Genomic DNA, 23,115 nt, shown 5'->3' on the forward strand with positions numbered 1-23,115 from the left:
TTACATACTAATATATACATTTACGCTGGGTGTGTTTGGCGAAAGGAAATTCATGGAAAAATCGATTAATATTCATTGTGAAATTTCTAGCGTAATCGTTTTTTACATACCGTCTCACTTAGTCGCCGCCATAGGCGCAGTAATGGCTAGTAATACGAATTCTCTTCTTCTTGATTGGCGCGATAACCGCTTACGTTAGGACGAGCGTAATGAGAGCCTTATAGAGTGTTAGTTTTGTTCATCGAGAGAGAATATTACTACTCAATTGTCTACTTAGTCCAAGGTAGCAGTTGTTGTCAAGTATGATGGATAGAATAATGAGATGGCGCCTATCGTGGTACCGTTACTTTGCGCTCAGCAAATTTGACAATGAGTGACGTCGTATTAGCACCAGTATGACCAGATTACCATTTCCGTAACTTGATTTAGCATTTTTTTTTTGGTTATTTAGTCTCGGAGTTTTAGTTCTTTCTTTATGACATTTTTCTAGTCTGTTCTAATTAAAATGTAATGTTTATAATTTTGTAAAATATCCATTTTTTTTTAAATAGTTCAATAATTCACTCAGTTTTCTTTAGCTTTACTTTACTTTTTTAACAGCTGGTAGCATTGCCCGCGATTGCAGTTGTTGTTGGTGTTCTTCCCCTTTCAGCAGTCAAATCTCTCTCTCGCTACTGCAGTGTTGCCTAGCTTTAGATATAACAACGCACTAAAATGCCCATTTAAAGAAAATAAAATACCAAATTTTTATTGAATTACTTAAAGAACTTTGAATGCATGACAAATTGTCTTTAAAATATGCGGTTTTCAAATAAATGTTTTATGGTTATGTACAATTTAATTTATAAGTTTTTTGTTAAGAGAACGACTTTTTTGCTATATTTCATGTTAGGTAACAATATAAGGTACTTTCTTTGTAAAAATATCGTTATGCTTTCTTCAGTATTTTCTGGTATTTGGTTGCTTATTTTTACTATGAATACACCTCTTGATGCCCTATGTCCCACTAAGGATTGAGGATCGGAAGAAACGATTACACCTCTATGGTTTTAATTCGCATACAGAAAATTCAAACCTTTCGAAAAAGGTGTAGAAAGGTTTTCAATCCTAACAGTTGAAAGAAGAAGATTTAATGTTCTTGTATAACCTTAAATGGAACTAAAAATTAAATTTGCACTTTGAAATGATCAAATTTTATAAGAATCAACAAATTTTCATTAGCACTAAAATCTTCTCGGAGTGACCTTTTTTAACCTTCTTTTGTTTAATAATATAGTTTTTTTTTTTAACTTACAGTTTCGGTAGCTTTGAATTAAAAAAAAAAAGAAACAAACTCGAAACTTAAAATTTTTTGCATTTTGGGTATAAAAAAGCACTAAATTTATTGCGAAGAGCAAATGGTGGGCAACACTGCATAACTCGGCAAACGTGACGTCATGCACCCTTGATGGGCGCAATCTGGTTTCTATCATTCTTGGTTGACAAGCATTGCATTTTTTGCAATGTATGCACTCGAATAGTAACCAACTTCAAATAGCTCGCGCAGTTCATGCACGGGCATCAGCTGTCTGTTAGATGGCTAAATGACAGTCCAGAGTATTGTTTATAAACGCGCGGAAACATTTTGCCGAGAGTAAGTGCGAAAAAAGAAAATCAGTAATGGATTTCAAACGTAATAGCCCGCTATAAGCACAGATGGGCGCTCTCCAAACGTTTTCATCAAGCCTGGTGTCAAGGTAAATTGCGAAATATTATCGGGAAAGTATTCTGGAGGTTGCTTTGAAACCGTGGGCAGGCAAAAATTTCGGTGGCAGACCATGGACGTCTCACAATGCTCGAGTGAACCAAGGTTCACCTAATGGCTCTCAAATTCCCCATTGTTCGCTAACGTCGAAGCCCAACATTGAGGATAGAGTAAAGAAGACAACAATCGCCTTGTATGGATGCAAGGGCGCAATTGGCAAAAGATGGGGCCTCTCGCCTAGAGTTGTATTTTGGCTATATAATACCATAATAAAGCCAATCGTGTTATATGAAGTCGTTGTCTGGTGGAACTTTCTGGAGAGGACGACATCGGTCAAAAAGCTAGAGAGAGTTCAGAGTACACGAACGTGTATGGTCGGCGGTAAGGAAGCGTTCGAGGGATATTCTGAGGATAACAAAATCTCATCTCTCAAATTACGTGGGCATCCTTACGAGGCCGTATACATGCCGTGAGGCTCGGAATTACTTCGAGTCCTTTTTGCGTCAGCTGTATGGAGGATGAGGTGGAATCATCTCAGCACCTGCTCCTCAGCAGCCCAGCTCTCGCGGGACTTAGATTCAAGCATCTTGGTTCTCACTTCTTTTCTGCGCCTGCTGATATAACAGTTTTTCATAGCAAAAATCTGATGAACTTCATCAGCAGCATAAAGAGGTTAACACAACCGCAGACCAGTCACCGCTCATAGCCCACAAACACTCAACCCTCCCCATCCTTTTCCCTTTCGTCCCTTTTTCCTTCACCTCTTTTTCCCCTCTTGCAATGGTATCACAAAGGATGAACCAAACTTCTTTCATCCAAGTGGGCCCACTCTTTGGGCAACCATCACTACCTAACCTAACCTACATTAACTTCCTCTTTTGCTATCACACGAATTATCACGAAATTCTCTGCTTAAATATTTATACCAATTAGCTTGCATTTTACACACACACATCTGTGGCATGACGATTTGTACAAAACTTTTTATCAAAACTCACCCGCAGGTGTGCACATGCACGCCTGTCAGAAATGGTCGTCAATTTAAGACAGGAAAATGCCCATACACAAGCAAACGCTTGCCAGCTGGAGCTATTAAAACGTTCACAAAGCCATATGAAAATCCATACATACACACACACATTCATGTGCACTTGTACGAGAAATGGACTAATTTGTGTGGAACATGTGAACGTGAATATGTTTGTTTACATTTATTTCGATTCGTTACGTTTCGTTGCTTGCGCACAAAATGTCATTAAAATAAAAAAAAAAACAAGTAAAACAAAAAAATAATAACAAAAGAATTAAAAAACAAAAAACTAAAAACAAACCAAATGTCCACCACAAAACCCGTAAAAGTAATTCTAAACAAAAAAAGTCGCTATACCAAAACGAAAAAAAAAACAAGAACAAAATAAAAGTAGTGGAAAAGGTAACAAACTTGTTAGTTGGCTGCGGCAAGATGGGGAAACATGAAAAAAAGAGCAACAGAAGTGGTTATTGGAAATGAAAGAGACGTGGCTTTCTCGTGCTAACCAGCTAGAAGTGGCTAGTGGCGGCGTTCAAAACTCTGCAGGCGCTCTGAGTTGCCCGCAGAGTCAAAGCGCCTGAACAAACCACTCGCAGCTGCAGCTCCAATAGTTACTCGCAACTGTGCAGCTGCCGCTAAAACCGCTAATACTCGTCGCTGTGACAACCAGCGATGCATGCCATTGGACATCGGATTATTCCTAAAGCAAAGTCATTGAAGGCAATCAATAAATAAAATATTAATTATATAGCAGCTTTCTAATGATCTTACTTTTGTGTTGTTGTGCAAGAAAGATTTTTTTGAAATGCGATTATTTGAAAACAATACTGCGGAATCTATTTCGTTGAGCTTCAAATTCGATCGAGTGTAGTAGGTGGCGGTGATTGTAAATAAAATTCTCCACTAAGCGCCGATTTACACACAGAGATATCTGGAAGGGAGACCCAGGAAATTATCTTTCGATGTTCCATTCGCGGTCACACGGGCAACATTTGTTGCTTTTGCTGTTTACTTCTTTAGCATCTTCCGGTTGGGATATATTCTACAATCCGTGAAAATGTAAAGCGGGGTACGGTCGTCAACAGTTTCTTAAATATTTATTTCAATGAAGAATGCAAACTGGTTAAATATTGGGTATGGGAATAAGTTTCCGCTCTCTTAAAAGAGGTGTCGCTGCTGATACTATTTTTGTGTTCGCTTTAGTAATATATTGGTGATTTTAAGGTGTATATGTGAGTTGTCGATCGCAGTAGTTGACATTCGTTTGAAGCGTAAAGATCCTTTTTTATCTCACGTCTAAAATGTCCACGTTCGTCCCGAAAAAACAGCATTTGCGGGAAGTCATTCTTCATTATTACTTTTTAAAGCAAAGTGCGGCTGAAACGCTCCATCAGATACAACTTGTAAAAAGTGGTTTCGATACTTCCAAAGTGTCCATTTCGACCTCAGTCATAAAGATCGCCAAGGGGCACCGAAAAAATTCGAAGATACTCAACTACTTGATGATATGTCTAAAGAGTTGGATGTTGACAGATCAACCATCGTTTGCACGCGATGGGAATGGTCCGGGAACAGGTAACTGGGTGCCACAGCAATTGAAGGAGAGGCATATCGAGAGACGTTTGGTGATATGTGAGATGCTACTCGAACGGCAGAAAAGAAAAGGTTTTCTGCATCGCATCGTCACTGGCGATGAAAAATGGATCTATTATGATAACCCTAACCGTCGAAAATGTTGGAGCCTACCAGGTGAACCAGGTCCATCGACAGCGAAAAAAAATATTCAAGCTTCAAAGGTTATGTTGCGCATCTGGTGGGATCAGAAGGATGCCATCTATTATGAACTCTTTAAACCATCACTGGTGATTGTTATCGACTGCAGCTAATGCGTTTGAATCGAGCTTTCTAGACGTGTCAAACTGATTTTGCTACATGACAACGCCAGACCACACATTGCTAAATCGGTCCAGAAATATTTAGAGGGACTGAATTGGGAAATCTTGTCCCATCCGCCGTATTCCCCCGACATTGCTTCTTCGGATTACCATCTGTTCGGATCAATGCAATCAGCTCTTATTGGAGAGCGGTTCACTTCATAGGAGAGTATCGCAAACTGGCTCAATGAATGGATCAAGTCAAAAGAAGTCGAATTTTTCGTGAAAAGAATCCGTATGGTGCCTGAAAGATGAAGTCAAGTTGTAGCTTTCAATGGCACAAACTTCACATAATATCAAGTGTTAGTTAATTGTTTAAAGGATTCGTAACTTTGGCTAAGAAAGAACGGAAACTTATTCCCATACCCAATAAGAAATAATTTTTGAGTTTTTTTTTGTTCTCGAATAAAACAAAAATTAAATGAAAAATACTTCATTTACAAATAATCAACTTAAAATTAAGTTGTGTATCTAGAAATGGGGGAAAATACATGGCCCATAAGTTTTTTAAATTATACCAACTTTACTAGCAAAAATAATCCTGAATTTCCCAAGCAGCGTTCTGATGTTTGTCATCGTTGTTTTCTTCCGTTAGATTGAAAACCAACACAGAACTCAGAACTTTCGCCCACAAAAGAAGAAAACAAATGACAAACAAACGAAACTGTCAAAAATTGTTTTGCAGCCAACTTTAAGTTTTACAATACGAATAAAAAGCGCAAAGCGTATCGCCAGTATGGAAAACAAAATCCCCTCTCTCTTCCCCGTCCGTTCTTCTCGCATGAACAAAATGTTTCCCTGTGTAAATGGGCACTAAGTTTACTGAGCTTTGCAGTCTTTTCCAAGCTATACATACAAAACAGTGCCGAGACTAACAAGCAAGTTAATGATTGCTCACCATGGTTTTATTTTTAGTGGTGTTAGGATGAGATTTGTAGAATTTTTTTCAAACAATTTAATTATATATTGAATTTGCTTTTTACATTTTATTTAATTTTTTATTTGGTTGGGGAATAAGTTCATAGCGTTTTTATGTTTTCTTTTATTTTCCAACGACTTGTTTGCTGTTTGGCAAAGGGTGAGTATTCATTCGATAGAACTCTTTCTGCTCTTTAAAACTACGTTAGTTGTATTTTTGAGTTATTTAATTTTTTATTAGTTTTGAGGCTTAGAAATGGAATAGCCAGGAGGCAAAAAACAACATTTCGACCCCTGCACTTTGCTTTTCATCGAGATCAAAAAGCTGCCGAAGCGGCTTGGCACATTTGCGACGTGTATGGAGAAGGTGTCATAGGCGAGTCTATAGCACGAAAATGCTTCGCAAAGTTCAAAAATTGCGACTTTGACGTCGATGACACGACACGCAGCGGAAGGGGAAGGCCTTCTAAATTCAATGTGGAACGTCTCATACCACTTTTGAAGGAGATCGGTCGCTAAACCAGTCGTGAATTGGCGGAAAAAATGAACTACGAGCCTGGGTGCCTCACGAGCGCAACGAAAAAAAAAAACAAACAAAGTGGCCTTCAAATTGTTTCTCAGCATCTCACCCACCATCGAGCTACACGCGGTCATCAACAGAGCTTTTTGTACCGAATCGTCACGGGATATGAGAAATGGAGCCTATACATCAATATGAAGCAAAGAAAGGAGTGGGTGGCTCCAGGAGATACGCCAAAGCCGAGAGTCAAGCCGGATCTTTATCCAAAGAAGATCATGATATGTGTTTGGTGGTACTATGAGGGCATGGTGCACTGGAAAGTGCTTGAAAAAATAGAGATAAAGATAAAAAACGTTACCTTTGATAACACAGAGGTCCTTAAAAATTGGCTCAACAACTTCTCTGACACCAGACCAGGCGATTTTTGGCGGAACAGCATCAACAAATTGGTCTACATTTTATTATAATTGATTAACTTATTGATATACTTATTTAATTAAAATTCTTCGGTAAAAACGCAACGAACTTATTCCCCAACTTTTACCCCATTATTAAAAACGCGCTTAAAATGCTTGGGAGCCCCACTGTTTGATGGTCTGGAGGACGTTCCAAAACGGATCTCCCAGCTCTGCTTACATTCGCCAAAAGCGCTGACATCCTACATCACGTCTACTTTCAGTATTCATAAAGGTCAGTCTCCATCTGGTATCGCTAGGGACCAAATGGTCTATGCGTGGCTTAATGCCAACCCAGGTTAACCTAACCTAACCGTAACCAACCTAATATATGAAATAGATTTACTTTGTCCATAAACAATGAATTTGAAAATAATTTATTTACATTCAAATATTAATTTTAAATTATATTTTAAACCGTTTGCAGTTTGTTGCCGTATAATTAAAAAAGTACTTTTTTGCTACGTTTGTCATCAAAAGGGATTTAATTTTTGCCCTATCCCCTACCTCCTTAAATTCAACCTTTTGTAAGCTAGTGTCAAAATTTGAATGCCACAAGTGAGCAAACATTTTATTATTCGAGGCTAATTATAAACCACATGGCTACCATAAATGTCTGTCTTACAACAGGCTAAGATTTAGCATAGAGCTAGAAAAAATAAGGATTACTTCTTTGTGAAGTGTATTTATCGATCTCCATGAAATTTAAATGAAAAGCATATGAAGAATATTTGTTGCTTGACAATAAATTGAACACAAAAAAAAAAATAAATAAATAAAAAAATAGAGTGTGCTCTTATTTATTTCGCATGAGGCTGTATATGGAAGCTGATTTGATAGCTTGAGCAAATACTTTGAGTTATGTTTATGTCTACTTATAGAATTTACTAATTAAATTACTAGAGGCTATGAAAATGCTTGACAGGGGCTAAAAAAAGGTGACATAAATATTCTAAAACATTTTTGAAAAAAAAAAAAATATTTTTATTTATTTAATAGTAATTAATATAATTTATTATAATTATTATTTACTGGACTAATGCAAACTAACTTTGGTTAGTTGGTTGAAGTGGTGATTCTTTCAGAATCCAACTAGCGCTTCCGCACCATTTTGTTGCCACCTCCTCGTTACCAACTTGTTTACCAGTTATTTACGGCATGACTATATCCAGTCTGTGCGGTTCAGGAACCTTATCAGGTTGTTGCCGTCTAAGCCAGACAGTTGCTCGAGACTCTCGAACAACGGTTTGCCCAGGGTTAACATTCTGTCCTTCTATAGGGCAGGCAATTCAGAGAGGAAATGGAAGATTGTTTCCTTTTTCACCGGTTGCTTGAAACTGTGACAGTATGTGTTGTCAGGGTTGCCCATTTCGGCTGCTTGTTCTTCCACAGAGCAAAAGCCAGTTATGCCTGCCGTTAGTCTCCAGGCGTCCCGTCGTTTCATGTTTATCAGTGTTGACGATTGCTTAAGGTTGTAGGTGGGCCATATCGTTCTGCTAATTTTGCATTTTGTCTGGTCTCTCCATCTAATATACGCGATTCGGAGGTATTTTAGGGAAATTGCACTCTTGACTGCACCTAATGGTGTGAATAGCGATTCTGCAATTGCTAGTACTTCCGCCTAAAGACACTACAAGCATTAGGGAGACGCACAGATTTTCCAATTTTAAGGCTATGAGAATATATGTCAGCTCCAACACCACAATCCATTTTACTGCAATCGGTATAGACTGTAGTGTCGAAGTTGTTTAGTGAGAATTCCATACCTTCCTGGATGGAAAGAGAGTGGAAATTCATGCGGAATGCTACCGTCGGGACGATGTAGTCAGTCCTCTTCGAGATATACTGGGTTTGTCGCAGTAATAGACTTTTTTCCTTCCAGCGACCCGCTTCATTTAACCTAAATGCACTCATTGTTGGCATTTTCTTGAAATGCAGATCTACCGGAATAACGTGTGTCAGTGCGTTCAGGACCTCCCTAGGACATGGTCTGATTGCACCGACTGTTGTTGCACAGGCTGATCTTTGTATTCTGCCAAGTAATTTGATGTTGTATTCTCTCTCTAGAGCTTTCCACCAAACCACCGAGCCATACGTTAAAATTGGTCGTATAACCGCCTTATACAACCATAATGAATACTTGGGTTGAAAACCCCATCTTCTTCCTAGCATACGTTTACAGGCATATACAGCGATTTCTGCTTTCTTTACCCGTTCTTCAATGTTTAAACTTAGCTGTAAAGTTTGGAGTCCAGAATTACCCCTAAGTACTTTGCACTGGTTGAAAGTGAGAGGGTTTGCCATTAATATTTGGTAGAGTAAAAATTACTACCTTATATCTGGTCGTAAACTAACTTACACTGCAAAAAAATTTAAATTTATATACAGTGTACCCTCTCTTAAGCGAACATCTAAGGGACTAAAAAATTTGTCCGCTTATGAGAAAAGTGTAAAAAAGTGAATCCATTATTTGTTATGAGAGGCTTCTCCACTCACGGGAGAAAAATTAAAAAAAAAATCTTAAAGATTTTTGGTATGTACTGAAAAAAGTATCCGCTTATGAGAGGTGTTCACTTAATTGAGGTGCTCGAGGAGACAGTATTTATTTTAAAAGAAAAAAGGCATTTCAAAAGAAAAATAGCAATAATATCTTAAATTTGTATGGCCCTTAATCTGTAGACATTACGAAGTTTTCCGTTTAATGTTTGAAATGGTGGTGCAGTAGCGGTACCTCTGTTAAAACTAAAGCCATTTCGTTCCAGGTTCTAACAGGTTTCTGCGTAATTTATAAGTATGAGAACATTTTCTCCTGAACTAAATTGGAGGACTGATTTTATAAGCTTGCTGTGGCTTGTGGCTTGATAAAATAAATTTCGTTGGTTTTAAAAATAGAATTTTTGTGAAGCAAATTTTTTTTATTTAAGTCGGATACTTTGTACTAATAATTATAGAAAATAGGTTCTATCAAAAAATGGGTATTGAAGCATTTTTCTCCTAGAACTAATTTTTTTTTGGTTAGATAGTTGTAGCGGAATTATTGTTCGAGCTCTTCAGACCGCGTTCCTTACATCAAAATTCGGTAATTCAGTAAATTTTCTAAGCCTCACCCCGCATATTTTTTTCTTGATTTGGCAACGTGACAAATCAGCTGAAGCTCACTTGAAAATAAAATTACACGGTATACAATTTTGGGGATGCGCTAACCAAAAGTATTAAGTAGTATAAAGTAGTAATAAAAAAATATTAGAAAAAATAAAATTAAAAAAAAAAATTAAATTAAAAAATTGATTTAAGTTTTTTTCCATGAATATGTATGGGTGGACCATATAGCGTTTGCTTTTTGAACCACTTATTTTTTTGAGAATGGTAACACAAATGACATGTCGAATGTGTTCATAATTTACTTAAAGGTTTGACATTTACGAAATGGGACGCTATACGCTTGAACAAAATTGGGAAATATTGAAAACCTATTTCCAAAGTGGTGAGTGTTCTTCTTCTTTTCTGATTTTCACATCGGTGGCTACGTCAATAAGCAAATTGTCGGATTTGGGGCTCAGAAAATCCACACGTTACTGTAGAGAAGCAAATGCATCCACAACGAGTCACTGTTTGGTGCGGTTTTTGCTCTGGCGGCATCATCGGGCCATTTTTTTCGAAAATGAGCGAGGAACCGCGGTTACAGTAAATGGCGAGTGTAAAAGCAAAAATTTAAGAGGATGACATGGACGACATTTGGTTTCAACAGGACGGTGCAACTTGTCACACTGCCAAAGTTACACTCAAACTTTTGGCTACTGTTTTTGAAAATCGAATAATCAGCCGAAATTCCAATATCAATTGGCCGCCTCGGAGCTGTGATTTAAGCCCGTTGGATTATTTTTTGTGGGGAGCCGTTAAGGATAAATGCTATGCGAACCATCCAGAGACGATTGATGCTTTAAAACACGAAATCGAAGTTGCCATTCATGAAATTGGAGCCCAAACAATCGAAAATGTGCTTAAAAAGAGGGTTGATCGAATGGCCTACTGTAAAGCCAGTCGTGACAGTCATTTGAACGATATTATTTTTCATTCATAAATGAGAATGTTCAATCTTCAAAATTCTTCAAGCGGCCGCCGTAGCCGAATGGGTTGGTGCGTGATTACCATTCGGAATTCACAGAGAGGTCGTTGGTTCGAATCTCGGTGAAAGCAAAATTACTAAAAACATTTTTCTAATAGTGGTCGCCCCTCGGCAGGCAATGGCAAACCTCCGAGTGTATTTCTACCATGAAAAAGCTCCTCATAAAAATATCTGCCTTTCGGAGTCGGCTTGAAACTGTAGGTCCCTCCATTTGTGGAACAACATCAAGACGCACACCACAAATAGGAGGAGGAGCTCGGCCAAACACCTAACAGAAGTGTACGCGCCAATTATTTATTTATTTTTTAATCTTCAAAATAAAAAAAAAGTTTGAAAAAATATTAATTAGTTTTTTTTTATAGCCGATTCAAAAAGCAAATTTTACATTTATGGCATAAGTTGATTTAAAAACTTCGAACATACAGTATCGGACGAAACATTTGCAACTAAAATGTGGGCAATGAAAACTTTCGATTGATCAGCCCTTATTTGGTTGGAACCTGTTAATTTCACTTTATTTGTAATAAAAGATGTTGATTTACGTAAATAAAACAAATTTATTCAAATTCAACAGTTCATATCTTAAATTTAAAAATCAAATGTGTCCAACACCTGTATCTAATAAGACAAAACAATTGCAACTAAAGGAAATGAGTAAACTATTTTTATTAAACTTAGTATTTCGTGGCAAAACCATTGCTCTGAATAACGGCTCAGCATCGTCTCGGAATTGAGGCTATCAAATTGTCAACTATCGTTTGTGGTATATTTCTCCATGCCTCCAGGACTCTTTGGAAAAATTGGTCAGTATTTGCCACATTAGTCCGATCAATTTTCTTTTTTACTATTTCCCATAGGTTTTCTATGGGGTTAAGATCTGGGTATTGTGGGGGCCACTCCATTATGTCCACTTTATTCCTCTGGAACCATGCTTTCAGGACCTTCGCCGTATGCTTCGGGTCATTATCCTGGTGGAAGACCCACTTCAAGGGCATTTCCCACTCAGCATGTGGCAGCATTACCGATTCCATAATGTCCCTGTAAACGTACTGGTCCATTATGCCCATAATACGATGGAGTGGTCCCAAACCAGCAGCAGAAAAGCATCCCCAGACCATAATGTAAGCACTATGCTTAACAGTCTTTACACAGTATGATTTTTGAAGACGCTTGTTACGTGGGCGTCGAACGTAGGATACGCCATCACTTCCGACCAAATTAAATTTGGATTCGTCGCTGAAAAGAACAGCTTTCCACTTGCTTAATGGCCAATCTATGTGATCCCTTGTGAACTGCAATCGTTTTTGTTGGTTACGCTTACTAATAAGTGGCTTCTTTGCTGGTCGGTACGTCCGTAAATCAGCTTCAGCCAGGCGACGACTGGCAGTTTTTGAGCTGATTGGTAACCCAAGCTCCTTTACCAATTGGGGGCACTTCTAAATGGATATTTTTTTACCTCTCTCGCTATCAGTTTGTCAGTTCTTTCATCCGTTTTTCTTGGTCGACCTCCTCGATGCACCACCGCGATAGTTTTGTTTTTTATAAAGCTCGCAATAATTCGAGAAATTGATGACTTATGAATATTATATTTTATGGATATATCTTTCTGGGTCATTCCTTTGTTATATTCATCTACAACACGCGCGCGTAATACTTCACCGAACTTATTTCGAGCCATTACTTCATTTAACTCAACTTTACAAAAAAAATTGTGTTATCGCCATAAATTCTGCACAAAACTGATGTTCACAAATTGACACGATTAAACTAAACTCAGAACAGTTAGAAAACAAAACCAAGCTCAAGCATTTTTACCGTTATATAGCTAAGCTCACAAGGTTGCAATTGTTTTGTCGCTCATAGTTGCAAGATAATTTAATTTTTTTTTAAATACAGCTACAAAAAGGAAAGGATCTTGAAAAGATTTTTTGGAAAATATTACTCAGATGCTCTAGTATCCATAGCGTGAAATTGAAATGCAATTGAGTGAAGAATGACATTATGACAAAAAATAAATTGAAGGCTGCATTGCAGTTGTAAATGTTTTGTCCGATACTGTAGAAGTAGATGCGCCCAAAGCAATTAATGCAATTCCGAGTGGCTTTGCAATTTATCTGCCCTATCACCTCGGCAATCCGGTTTCAGTTTGTTCGTAAAACGGGAATTTTATATGTAAAATAAAGTTCTTGGGATGAAGTTATGTGCTATTCATGCTGATGTGATTATTATTTCACCGAGCCCCGTGCCTGGGGGCTTCCATTTGAAAACCGTTGTAAAACGACTTTAGAAATTTTGACTAAATTTGAGTTTCACTTTTCCGCTTTAATTTTGAAGCCAACATAGTACCTTTTAACATGTTTCCGCTTCAATGCAATAAAAGTTTCCCCCAAAAAAAATTTTCATGTTCATATTAGCATTTTTTCATGGCTGCAAACTAATTTTCTTCTCTTTGCGTACCAAATACCTTAAATTTACAGTTCAAAATGCGTTTCGAAATTGTAAAAGTTGTAAAAAGTAATGCAAAAACATAAAAAATAAAAGTAAAAAAAAAAATGATATTTATAAATAACAGTTAAAAGCGATTATTACAATTGCTTCAACTTGATTGCCGCTTACTTTGATTAATGCTGTTCGCTGTAAAACAATTCCCAGTGTTGATGTTTTTTTATTACTTGCCACCAGCAACTGACACTTGCTATTGCAATTTCAGACGCTAAGGTGTTGTGTTATGCTGTTCTCGTTGCTGTTGTTGGTAGTAGATGGTGGTGGTGATAGTGGTTACTGCCGGACGTATGCTTAATAGAAAACTCAGCCAATTGTGGTGAAGTGGATTACAGGTAGGTAGTCAACAGCTAACGCCACTTTATTGCATTGCAAACAATTTTTTCTTAACGCTTTTGTACACTTTTACTTGACGCCGTAATATTTTTTTCAAATAAGCGCTTGAAAACCATACACAAACGCGTAAATTTAAAAAATTCTGTTTTTTTTCCAAAGAAGATTTCACACTATCATCAAATCACACTAACAGTTTTGTTATTTCTTATTTCTTGGAAAACTTGCCTGTATAAGCGCTAGATGTCTTCTGGCTAACAGAACTTTCTTTTAGCACTTTTCCAATGGATACTTTTAATATTTCGCTTTATTTTTAGCACTTTAAAATATTTTTAAATATATGCAGCTGCCTCGCGTTATGTAGCTAGAGATACACTCTTGTTGTTTTTGCCTTTGCTATAATAGAAAAAATCTGCACGCACCAAAAAGCACCACACAAAACGCTTTTACACTTTTGAGAACAACTTTTTCTGAGCAGCACAGAACACAGTGAGCACCATTCAAAGACTGATTTTTACCGCAATTGAATGCCGCTGAGCTACCCAAAAGTTGTTGCATGCGAGCAAACGTATCAGCTGAGTATATGTGTGATACACACAGCATTGAATTAAGCCAATGTAAAGCTTAACATAGCGCTGTTACCAAGCTGTTATATGTTTATTTTGTAGCGCGCCGTTTGGTGTGAGCGCTTGTGGGAGAACATAGCAGTGCTTGCTATGTTATTTTAGTGGTGTGGAATCTTTTGTTGCTATTCTATGTTTGTTACTCATGCGCGCGCATAATTCTTTTGGAGTTCACATATATTTATGCATGTATTTTATGCTTTTGTGTTTTTTCATTGCTAAACACGTATTTTATTTTTGCTGTTGAAAAGAAATTGGCTCTCAACATAGCAGCAGCAGCAACAGCAGCGACATATACAAGTAGGCTTTGTGGATTTTTTTGTTTGGCATCTAAAGTTTAGGTAACGCAGACATTGAGTTAGGACTGAATGAAAAGCTGGCTGATGTATCCAGCCAATAGATGCAGACAATAGGGATGAGTAGACATATTACATACGAAATTCAGCGTAACTTTTCACGGTTGACATAAAGAAAACTTGGCGATCAAGCACAGATAAGATTTTGTACAATAAGAAGTATAGAAGAGTTAGTTTTTGAGGTAAATGGAACTTCACCTGGCGCATGCTTTCATTTCCAATTATTCCAATAATTTTTTGTGAAAGTAGGTAGTGTGCGATCAATTTTTTTAATATTTCCTCAAACATATTCGACTCTTCGTTGTTATCGAATTTCTGTAAAATTTCGAAATTTTTGTTACTCTCTGGTTATCTTCATGAAAGGTGGGTCCGGTGTTAGAGCAACTTCAACAATTTAATACCTGTCGAGCAAAACGTTCAAATGGAAGTAACTGGGGGGAAGTAGAATGTGTGGGTGTAGGTTTTTCAGGGTTTCGTAAATTTTTTAAATTATGCTTACTAACTAACTAACGAAAGCTTGAAAACTCTTAATAACCGGTGTTCAAGGGTGTTTACCAATGTCTAGCACTCAGCGCCATACAGTAAAACCGGGCGGATGAGTGGTTCATAGAGCTTTTTTTTGTGCATCGAGAGAGAGCTCTGCTTTTCAATTGCCTACCCAGCCCAAAGTAGTACCTATTGGCAAGAGTTATTCTTCGCTGGATCTCTTGGCTGACGTTTTTGTTGTTGTTAATGCTGGATCCTAGGTGGACAAAGTCCTTGACTACGCTAAACTCTTAATTGCCAATTGCAACCTGCTGTCCAATACGCGTAGACTTCTTTGTTGTTGACACAAGGTACTTTATGTTCCCTCGTTTACCACAACACCCACTCGACGGTATTCCTTTTTAAGACTGGAAAAATTTGCACTGACTGCCCGCTGACTAATGATGGTAAATTTACCAGGCCTAAAATCACACTGATAAGGCTCAATCAGTTTGTTGACGAAGGGTTTCAGCCTTTCACAAATTACGCTTGATAGGACCTTGTATGCGTTACTGGGAAGGCTTAACCCACTGTAGTTGGTGCAGTTCGAGGGTCACCTTTCTTGTGGATTGGCTAGATAACGCTGAGATAGCAGTCGCTGGACAAGCTTTCATCCGACCATATTTTGCCTATGAGTATTTGCTCATCAGCGTCTAATTGCTGTAATTTTAGCTGAGCTCTGCAAGGGAACTGGGCCAAAGGTGGCAAAATAACGAACTTTGTTAAATAAGTACATATATGATATTCGATTGGTTTAATGCAAGGCGCATTCATTAAAGATGATGTCACTAGATCAACAACAACGTTTTGTACATCGAAAGTCACGACAAAAGAAAATAGAAAAGAAAAAGGAAAGGACGAACTGCGTTGAACAGCTGACCTTCTTTTCGAACTAATAGCATACGACGATAGTGCGAATGGAACGGCTTTTCGTCATTTCATTTTGTGTTGATATCCGAGTGTGTACACCGAAAAAAAAAACAAATCAGCCGATCTAGTGTTATCACCTCTAATAGCTTCGTCTTGGTTTAATGCTAACTATGGTGAGAGCCCAAATCATAGAAAGTTTGGTAACACTCGAAGTGCGCGATGCCACCTGCATTTACCAACCGATTTAATTAATATCTACGCGTATCTCTATTATACCATCGACTAAGCAAATATGCTTTGCTAATTATTAAAATTTTGTTAATGTGCATTTTTGAAAATTATCATTAATTCGGAAAACCCGTACGATTTTCGCCTCATTTTGTTAATTTTGAATATCAGCTCAACAACTTTTAAGTAACTCAGCATAGATTCGGCAGATGTAGCTTTAAAATACCCTTTATATAGATTTTCCATGTAAATTCATTCGAAATGCACATCACTGAAAAGCAACCATATTCATATTCGTTTGGATCAGCACAAATTATTCCAGAGCGGTGAATGCGTTTGTTTAATGACTTATTCAACTGTTAGTATATAGATGAAGATGCTGCGCTGCTCTGCGCTGAATGCAGAATCCATCGAGTACATAAAATCAATGAAACATTGACAGTTACACGGTCGCTTTACACTCTGTAAGTGGAGTGTTTAGGTTGTGCTTGTAGTATAAATTTGTTGTTGGCTCTTTAAACAGTAGTTTTTGTTAAATAACGTTTATGTGTACATATATGAACACATACATAAATTCATTCGTTTTTTATCTCTCTATTTTGCTATCAATATTGTTGTTACTCTTTTACTTTTCACTCTGGCTACAGTTATTTGCTGCTTAATATACAAATAACAATAATAACAACACCAGCAAATACAAATATGTAAGCTACAAATAGCGCGCTAAAGAAGTAATAACAGTATCGGAGAAATATAAAGAAAATAAAAGTATGTAGTTGGCCTCTTGCTCTGCAACAATGTTGCATTCAGGGGCAGAATGCAATAGACATGTACCTACATGCATGCACATAAAAGCATCATATTGTCATATAACACCGCTACTTGAATGGAGTTTGATATGTGTGCCTATCATGTACATGCCTACATACATATGTACATATGACTAGGTGTACAAAGAGAGCAAGCTATTTCGCTTCAGCCAAGCTTATTAATTTCTTAATTGATTATTATTGAAATATATATGTATGTATGTATGTAAGAAAAAAAATGAAATAAAATAATATAAAATAAAATAAAACAAAATAAAATAAAATAAAATAAAATAAAATAAAATAAAATAAAATAAAATAAAATAAAATAAAATTAAATTAAATAAAATTAAATAAAATTAAATAAAATAAAATAAAATAAAATGAAATAAAATAAAGTAAAATAAAATAAAATACAAGTAAAATTAAAAAAAAAAAATAATTTTTGTATACTGCAAATATATACGTATTTTAATAATTTTGCATTGCCTGCAACAGATACTTCTACGCATCCGAAAATAAAGGGTATCCCATTAAGTTCGTTTATTTTGAGTTTAGTACCATTTTGTCGGTCGGCCGCCCAGTGTTCCTGTTTGTCAACTGTCATGTGAGCTTTGATATTACGATACAGCTAATTACAACGACGCCTAATACATAGAAATTATGAAAATCTGCTACCGAAATGATGGGAGCCGGAGAGGATATGACAAACAAGATAATTACAGAAAAGTTCCTCAAGTAAATGTAGAGATTCAAAGCGCCACTGATGATTTTGTTCTACTCAATGTACAAATGCTATCAAAAATTGTGGCACTTTGCCATTCCATACATAGCCTTCAGGTAATAAACTTTTTTATATGCACTAAAAAGATATCAAAGGTATTCAAATAAAGTCGATATATTTTTTTTGATTATTTTTTAAAGTAATATACATTTTATATATAGAGTTGGCGCTTACACCCTTTAAGGTACATATTCTTAGGAATATATTAAAATGCTTCCGATAAGAATATTTAAATACTTAGAGAAATTATGATTGCTTTTAGACAACGCTACAGGGAGGAGGGTGAAGGGTATTTATTTAATTTTCTTCTGCGTTTTTCTCAAAATTACCCTTTTTTGGATATGAAAACTAAACTAGTTTTCAACTCACTGGCCTTGAAAATAGTAGAAATCTTCCTAAATACAGGGTGGCACAAAATTAATCATCCAATTTTATTTTTGAATAACTTTTTTACTACATAAAAAAAAAAGATTTTGAGTGATGTAAACCTTTGTTGTGAACTTTTCCGTGATGCAAAATTAATCATCCAATTTTATTTTTGAATAACTTTTTTACTAAATAAAAAAAATTATTTTGAGTGATGTAAAATCTTTATTGGGAACTTTTCCGTGGCAGGTACACGAGTATACCCTTTCGCAGAAGTTGTCTAGATGACGAAGAGGAACGATGGCGGATTTCAGTGCTGCGGAAATCAGGGAACTTCTAAAATTTTTGAATAGCGATTGGCTTTAGGAAAAATAAGGGCAAATTCCTCACGCGACTTCACAATGGGCTATGAGGCAGAGCGTGCCCCACAAAATAATCGCTTCTTCTTCTTCTTAATTGGCGCTATAACCGCTTACGCGATTTTGGCCGAGTTTAACAAAGCGCGCCAGTCGTTTCTTTCTCGTGCTAACCGGCGCCAGTTGGACACACCAAGTGAAGCCAAGTCCTTCTCCACCTGATCTTTCCAACGCAGAGGAGGCCGCCCTCTTCCTCTGCTACCACCAGCTGGTACCGCATCGAATACTTTCAAAGCCGGAGCGTTTGTATCCATTCGGACGACATGACCCAGCCAACGTAGCCGCTGGATCTTTATTCGCTGCGCTATGTCTATGTCGTCGTAAAGCTCATACAGCTCATCGTTCCATCGTCTGCGATATTCGCTGTTGCCAACGTGCAAAGGTCCAAAAATCTTACGCAGAATCTTTCTCTCGAACACTCCAAGCGTCGCTTCATCGGATGTTGTCATCGTCCAAGCTTCTGCGCCATACGTTAGGACGGGCATGATGAGAGTCTTGTAGAGTGTTAGTTTTGTTCGTCGAGAGAGGACTTTACTACTCAATTGCCTACTTAGTCCAAAGTAGCACTTGTTGGCAAGAGAGATTCTACGTTGGATTTCAAGGCTGACATTGTTATCGGTGTTAATGCTGGTTCCTAAATAGACGAAGTCTTTTACAACCTCAAAATTATAACTGTCAACAGTGACGTGGGTGCCGATACGCGAGTGCGCCGACTGTTTGTTTGAAGACAGGAGGTACTTCGTTTTGTCCTCGTTCACCACCAGACCCATTCGCTTTGCCTCTTTATCCAGTTTGGAGAAGGCAGAACTAACAGCGCGGTTGTTAAGGCCGATGATGTCAATATCATCGGCATACGCCAGCAATTGTACGCTCTTATAAAAAATTGTGCCTGAGCGATTAAGTTCTGCGGCTCGCACGATGCTCTCCAACATCAGGTTAAAGAAGTCACACGACAGGGAGTCACCCTGTCTGAAACCTCGTTTGGTATCAAACGGCTCGGAGAGGTCCTTTCCAATTCTGACGGCGCTGTTGGTGTTGAGCAACGTCATCTTACATAGCCGTATTAGTTTTGCGGGGATACCAAATTCAGACATCGCGGCATACAGGTAACTCCTTTCCGTACTGTCGAATGCAGCTTTGAAGTCGACGAAAAGATGGTGTGTGTCGATTCTCCTTTCATGGGTCTTTTCCAAGATTTGGCGTATTGAGAATATTTGGTCGATGGTAGACTTTCCAGGTCTGAAGCCACACTGATAAGGTCCAATCAGTTGGTTGACGGTGGGCTTCAGCCTTTCACACAATACGCTCGCTAGAACCTTATAGGCGATATTTAGAAGACTAATCCCGCGGTAATTGGCACAAATTGCAGGATCGCCCTTCTTATGGATTGGGCAGAGCACACTTAAATTCCAATCGGCAGGCATGCTTTCATCCGACCATATTTTGCATAGGAGCTGATGCATGCACCTTACCAGCTCCTCGCCGCCATGTTTGAATAGCTCAGCCGGCAGTCCGTCGGCGCCCGCGGCTTTGTTGTTCTTTAGCCGCGTTATCGCTATTCTCACCTCGTCATGATCGGGTAGCGGAACGACAATTCCGTCGTCAACGATTGGGGTATCGGGATCTTCACTTTCTCGGTGACATGCGCAGCTGTCACTGTTTAATAGGTTCGAGAAGTGTTCCCTCCATAATTTAAGATTGCTCTGTACGTCGGTCACCAGTTCGCCGTCTTTGTTCTTACAGGAAAACGCCCCGGTCTTAAAACCTTCTGTAAGCCGCCGAACTTTCTGGTAGAATTTTCGGGCGTTGTTCCTGTTGGCCAGCATCTCAAGCTCTTCGCACTCACGTATTTCGGCCTCTCGTTTCTTCTGTCGGATAATACGTCTCTCTTCCTTTTTCAGCTCTCTGTAGCGATCCCACATGGCTCGCGTTGCGCCCGATCGCAGCGTGGCTCTATAGGCGGCATCCTTTCTTTCTGCGGCAGCATGACATTCCTCGTCGTACCAATTGTTTTTTCGGGCTCGCCGGAATCCGATTTCTTCTTCGGCGGCGGTACGTAGAGAACGAGAAATGTTGCTCCATTGTTCGTGGATGCCGGTTTGTTGGGCAGTACTCTCTGAGAGCAGGAGTGAGAGTCGAGTGGCGAATCTTCTGGCTGTCTGTTGTGATTGCAGCTTTTCGAGGTCGAACATTCTTTGCGTAGGTAGATGCACGTTTTTTGCTGCACAGAGGCGCGTGCGCAGTTTGGCTGCAACAAGGTAGTGATCCGAGTCAATGTTGGGTCCTCGGATCGTACGTACATCTAATACACTAGAAGCGTGTCTTCCATCTATCACAACATGATCGATCTGGTTTCGCGTTTTTCGATCAGGGGACAGCCAGGTAGCTTGGTGTATCTTTTTATGCTGGAATCTGGTGCTGCAGACTACCATGTTTCGGGCCCCGGCGAAGTCGATCAGCCTCTGTCCGTTACCGGATGTTTCGTTGTGTAGGCTGAATTTTCCGACTGTGGGACCAAAAATTCCCTCCTTGCCCACCCTGGCGTTGAAGTCGCCAAGCACGATTTTTATGTCGTGGCGGGGGCAGCGCTCATAGGAACGTTCCAGGCGCTCATAGAAAGAATCTTTGGTCGCATCGTCCTTCTCTTCCGTCGGGGCGTGGGCGCAAATTAGCGATATGTTAAAAAAACGGGCTTTGATGCGGATTGTTGCGAGACGCTCGTCCACCGGAGTGAACGACAGTACTTGGCGACGAAGTCTCTCTCCCACAACAAATCCGACACCGAATTTGCGCTCCTTTACATGGCAGCTGTAGTAGACGTCGCAAGGTCCTATGGTTTTCTTTCCTTGCCCCGTCCATCGCATCTCTTGGATGGCAGTGATGTCAGCCTTTGCTCTCACGAGGACATCAACCAGCCGGGCAGAGGCACCCTCCCCATTAAGGGACCGGACATTCCAGGTGCATGCCCTCAAATCATAGTCCTTAGTTCGTTTGCAGGGGTCGTCATCAGTATAGGGAGGTCTCATCCGAGGCTTTTTTAAAGTTTTCATTGGGGGCGATTTTTAAGTGGCGGGTCCCATACCCAACGCACAACCAGCTATCCTGGAATGTTTCGCCTTCTCACTTTAGCTCACTCCCGAACGGGTGTTCGGAAGCTACCCAGAGGATACGTGGGCTAATCCCGGCCGTTGTGAGCTGCTTGAACCATATGTAGAAGAATCGTCCTGGCCACTCCCAAGTGAATGGCGATCAGTAACTTTCCCCACTTGCGTGGACTTCTACACATGGAACCATCCTAATAATAATCGCTTCAACCTAACTAAATCTACTAAAAGTAAATAAATGTAAAAAAAACATCGTCAAACAGTTTAGTTAAAAAAAAAAAGATTTGTAACCATCCTATTTTCATGCCGATTAGGCGATCTTACCCCCTAAATGGAGCAGTCTACAAATGCAAAGCTCTACTGCTTCAAGCAGACACCGAACGGCAGATAAGAGATTATAGGTAAGCTTTTTTACGATAAAAAAAAAATGTTTATGAGCTCTTTCTTGAAGTCGAACGAAAAAGTGAGGTTATACCACCGCTTAAAGTTTCGCCATAAATATTTGAGAAATGATTTGACATTTCTTGGTCGGATGTAAATCGAATTCGTTCCTGTAATATAGAAGTGATCCAAGGATGATAGGTTACCCGATTTGGCCATCCGAACCAAAATTGTGAGAGTGACTTCGGCTGTCACATCAAAGGGAACTCTGCAGCAGAATTCTGCCCACTCATTTTATACGAATTCTTACGCTCTGCCAATAAGTTGTTCTTCAGACGGCAACGAAATGGCGTGAGGAATAGTGGTGTTGATTTTTTCTTATATCACCAACACAATCTCAGTTTTGTCGCAAATAAATCGCTGTCATGACCCATGCGATGTCAGTCAATCAGCTGATAATTTCAAATTCACTGAGAGCCGGTTATTATAATATACAACTTCTTTAGCCCGAATCCCGTTCTCCCACTCCTTTCTGCAGCCATCAAGGCCACGGTTACCGCAACCCACTAGCGAGCTTGGCAGGCTGAGAGAGGCAATAGATGGACAAAACTGATGTTACCCGACATGCCCGACTGACTATCGCAGATTCTCTTGTCATGAAGCATAAGCGATTGTAGGCAGCTGGTGGGACTGATGACGGGCCCAGAAGCACATGGAAAAGATGGGCATTTCAGACAATGCATCCAGCCCAGCATGTGGAGAGGAAGAAGAGACTGGTCTTCGCTGGAACCAGATTTGAGGTCTTTGGCACTGATGTGTTAAGGGGTTAGGGGTAGTCACAGGCCCGAAAAAATGATGATTTTCAGTAATTTTTTTTTTTTTGTTAGTCAATTGCTTTATTTTACAAAATTAAAAACTTAGCATTAATACATCATGCTTTGACATTATGACTTTAGCAAAATTTCAGAAAAAAACTAATAATTCTAAAAGTTATCGCTGTTTGTGTGGAGTCCGTTTCTCCAAAAGTCCCTTGCGGTGATCATCACAAGTCCTTGGAGATTCATCTAAAATCAATCGCACAAGAGAAATTA

At 38.8% G+C, this 23,115-nt stretch overlaps 1 protein-coding gene across 3 annotated transcripts in view; it reads right to left on the minus strand.

The window, feature by feature from the left end:
• Window positions 1-14,056, minus strand: part of LOC128863098 (protein phosphatase 1 regulatory subunit 14B) — an 87,346-nt gene extending 73,290 nt beyond the window's left edge. The window contains exons 1-2 of one of the 3 annotated variants that reach the window (XM_054102033.1): window positions 13,344-14,056; window positions 590-709 (exon numbers count right to left, since the gene is read on the minus strand). The gene's annotated coding sequence lies outside the window, so the exon portion shown is untranslated. Of the gene's footprint in view, window positions 1-110; window positions 536-589; window positions 710-13,343 lie in introns of those variants that run through there. The other 2 variants (XM_054102032.1, XM_054102034.1) reach the window with 2 other exon arrangements.
• Between the last annotated feature and the right edge of the window lie 9,059 nt (window positions 14,057-23,115).

The sequence above is a fragment of the Anastrepha ludens genome, chromosome 5 (assembly GCF_028408465.1).
Source record: "Anastrepha ludens isolate Willacy chromosome 5, idAnaLude1.1, whole genome shotgun sequence".
Lineage (NCBI taxonomy): Eukaryota > Metazoa > Arthropoda > Insecta > Diptera > Tephritidae > Anastrepha > Anastrepha ludens.